The sequence below is a fragment of the Larimichthys crocea genome, chromosome IX (assembly GCF_000972845.2).
Source record: "Larimichthys crocea isolate SSNF chromosome IX, L_crocea_2.0, whole genome shotgun sequence".
NCBI classification, from domain to species: Eukaryota; Metazoa; Chordata; class Actinopteri; family Sciaenidae; genus Larimichthys; species Larimichthys crocea.
The window spans coordinates 13444117-13448447 of NC_040019.1; positions in this window are offsets into that span (position 1 = coordinate 13444117).

A 4331-nucleotide genomic window follows, 5' to 3' on the forward strand; every position below is an offset into this window, starting at 1 on the left:
AACACGGAGCCACATGCGGCATGAACGTGAGAGCAGAGCCGGGGGCCTTCAACACGTCAAACTACCCGGTAACCGACAAATATCACGGACACACCGCGCGGGGGGATGAAGGTTCGTTATAAACAGACAGAAATGAGAAGGTTTGCCGGCGGGATGGCGCAGATTAACGGCAGATTAACGGCAGATTAACGGCAGACTCGGACAGCAGCGGAGGAGCGGCTCCTACCTGCGAGGCCGCGGCGGGAAGAGGAAGAGCGGGGCGCGCGGGCTTCTTCTGCGTCTGCGCGGGGCTTCTTCTGCGTCTGCGCAGAATCACTGCCCCCTGCTGGACGGGAGGGGAGGGGCCGAGCGGGAAGAAGATGATATTAATTATATAATTATATTTACTAATTATTCTGATGATTTAATCATTCATGGCCGCTCATTACAACCCGTGTGTTTTAAATTAATTTATAATTTATCATAATTTATTATAATGTTAGCCGTTAGCTACATTAGCACTAGCTCCAAACAGCTCTGTTTAGCTTAGCTTAGCGTAGCTTAGCTTCTCTCTTCTTCTTCTCTTCTTCTTCTTCTTCTTCGCTTCTGTCTAACCGCAGTCTGCATCTCTTAATGCTGCCACAGCGCCCTCTGCTGGACTGTTTCTGCTCCCTTTTCTTTTTTTAATTATTGTAATTAACCAGTTTTAAAGCAAACCCTCACTGCTCCTCTACCTCCACATTAACTCCTCATGATCTCTCCTACATCTCCACATTAACCCTCATGATTCTCCTCCTCTACAATCTCCACATTAACTCCTCATGATTCTCCTCTCTACATTCCACATTAACTCCTCATGATTCTCCTCCTCTACATCTCCACATAAAACTCCTCATGATTCTCCTCCTCTACATCTCCACATTAACTCCTCATGATTCTCCTCCTCTACATCTCCACATTAACTCCTCACTGCTCCTCCTCTCTATCCATGACAACAGTCACATGCTGCATGTCTCCACAGCTACACCCAGCAGCTGATGTTTACCTGACACACTGAGTGTGTTCTTCAGTTTAGTGTGCTCGGCTGCTCCACCACACCACCTCTGCTGCTACACCTTTACTTACCTCCACACACCACCTCTCTGCTCACACTTTACTTTAACCCCACCACACCGCCTCTGCGGACACCTTTACTTAACCTCCACCCCACCCCTCTGCTGCTACACCTTTACTTTACTCCCCCCACCACTCTCTGCTACACCAACACCTTTACTTCCTACCCCACCCACCGCCTCTGCTGCTACACCATTTACTTTACCTCCACCACCACCACCTCTGCCTGCTGACACACTTTACTTTAATACCCCACCCCACCGCCTCTGCGGCTACACCTTACTTTACCTCACACCCCACCGCCTCTGCTGCCACCTTTACTTTAACCTCCCCCACCGCCTCTGCTGCTACCCTTTACTTTATCCTCCACTCCAACCCACCACCTCTGCTGCTACAACCCTGTTACTTTACCTCCACCCAACCACCTCTGCTGCTACAAACCACCTTTACTTTACCTCCACCCACACCGCCTCGGCTGCTACACCTTTACTTTACCTCCAACCTCAACCACCTCTGCTGCTACAACCTTTACTTTACCTCAACCCCACCACCTCTGCTGCTACACCTTTACTTTACCTCCACCACACCGCCTCTGCTGCTACACCTTTACTTTACCTCCACCCCACCACCTCTGCTGCTACACCTTTACTTTACCTCAACCCCACCACCTCTGCTGCTACACCTTTACTTTACCTCCACCACACCACCTCTGCTGCTACACCTTTACTTTACCTCCACCCCACCACCTCTGCTGCTACACCTTTACTTTACCCCACCACACCACCTCTGCTGTACACCCTTTACTTTACCTCCACCACACCACCTGCTGCTACACCCCTTTACTTTACCTCCACCCCACACCACCTCTGCTGCTACAACTTTACTTACCTCCACCCACCACCTCTGCTGCTTACACCTTACTTTACCTCCACCCCACCACCTCTGCTGCTACACCTTTACTTTACCTCCACCCCACCGCCTCTGCTGCTACACCTTTACTTTACCTCCACCCCACCGCCTCTGCTGCTACACTTTACTTTACTCCACCCCACCTCACCGCCTCTGCTGCTACACCTTATTTACCTCCACCCCACCACCTCTGCTGCTACACCACTTTACCTCCAACCCCACCTCTGCTGCTACAACCCTTTACTTACTTTATACCTCAACCCCACCCCACCACCTCGTGCTGCTACACACCTTACTTTACCTCATCCCCACACCACCTCTGCTGCGACACCCCTTTACTTTATACAAATGTCTCCCCCTTTCTGGATTTTCCAATGTCGTTTCCATTGATTACTGGTCAATGTTTCCGTCATGAAGTCTGTAAGTCACCTCGTACTGTCACGTTATTCCCTGCTGGTCTCAGAGTGCTCCGACCCGGTCCAGTCCGGCTGCTGAGCCCGGTTCTGTTAGCATCGGTTATGCTAAAGGTAGTGTCCGTCATAAAGTGTGAATCACAGAGAGCTGAAGCTGTCAGAGGGAAAATATATTGTGAATAAAGTCTGATCCAGTCTGAATAAAGTTCTGTGGTTTGGTTCTGTTCAGTGATCAGAAAGGCCCGGACACAGTTTGACTGTAGCAGGAACCTTGGTGCATAAACGTCCTCCATCGACCTGTGATCATTGTTTCATCATGAGTCGGTTTTCACACGACTCATGAACATCATGACCCGCTCTTTCTGATCAAATATTGACATGCTATTTCTTAACTGTGTTAACATCACTTACAAGGTCAACAGAGGCCCGGAGCATTTGCATCATACCACAAATGTTTGCTGTCGATATGAACCTGACACGCACACGGGGGCTCAGGTGGTGTCACAGACCCTGCAGCTCGTCTTTATTCTCTACGACCAACACATCTCAGACCAGAACCAGAACTCACTGAGCAGCACCGACCTTACACCACCTTTAAATCCACCATGAAGTGTCCATCTGTCCCCAGTGTCTGTCCAACACTGACCACTGAACAGAACCAGAACCACAGAACTTTATTCAGACGATCAGATTTATTCACAATATTTGCTGCTTTTCCCTCTGACACCTTCACCTCTGTCGCTGTGTTCACTGTTAGACTGGACACTGCCGGTTCAGAGGTTCGGTCGCCGTTGTTCACTGTTAGACTGGACACTGCCGGTCAGAGGTTTCTGTCGCTGTGTTTCACTGTTAGACTGGACACTGCCGTTCAGAGGTTGCGCCGTGCTTCAGTGTTAGACTGGACACTGCCGGTTCAGAGGTCTCGCCGTGTTCACTGTTAGACTGGACACTGCCGGTTCAGAGGTTTCGTCGCCGTGTTCACTGTTAGACTGGACACTGCGGTTCAGAGGTTCTGTTACTGTGTTCACTGTTAGACTGGACCTGCCGGTTCAGAGGTTCTGTCGCCGTGTTCACTGTTAGACTGGACACTGCCGGTTCAAAGCTGTGTTCGCTGTTAGACTGGACGCTGCCGGTTCAGAGGTTCTGTCGCTGTTCACTGTTAGACTGGACACTGCCGGTTCAGAGGTTCTGTCGCTGTGTTCACGGTTAGACTGGACACTGCTGGTTCAGAGGTTCTGTCGCTGGTGTTCACTGTTAGACTGGACCCTGCTGGTTCAGAGGTTCGGCTGCTGTGTTCACTGTTAGACTGGACACTGCCGGTTCAGAGGTCTGTCGCCGGGTTCACTGTTAGACTGGACACTCTGCCGGTTCAGAGGTTCTGTCGCCGTGTTCACTGTTAGACTGGACACTGCTGGTTCAGAGGTTCTGCTGCGTGTGCACGGTTAACTGACACTGCTGGTTCAGAGGTTCTGTCGCGTGTTCACTGTTAGACTGGACACTGCTGGTTCAGAGGTTCTGTCGCCGTGTTCCTGTTTAGACTGGACACTGCCGGTTCAGAGGTTCTGTCGCCGTGTTCACTGTTAGACTGGACATGCCGGTTCAGAGGTCTGTCGCCGTGTTCACTGTAGAGCTGGACTCTGGCGGTTCAGAGGGTGGGTCTCAGGTCTCAGGTGATCATACTCTAATTAAATCATGTTGACATCTCTTACAATAACATGTCTACACGTGAGTTCAGAGTTACTGTGATTAATTTACATTTTGTAAAGAACGCGGACACTTTTGGCAGAAACGGGCTTCCGTACAGGTCCAGGTCCCCCGGGCCAAGGTGACGCTGCGCCGGCGGCCCGTCGATCACTCCGTCACGGCCTCTCTGATTGGCTGTTCGCAGGTGTTCCGGGAACCCCGTGTGGGCTTCAC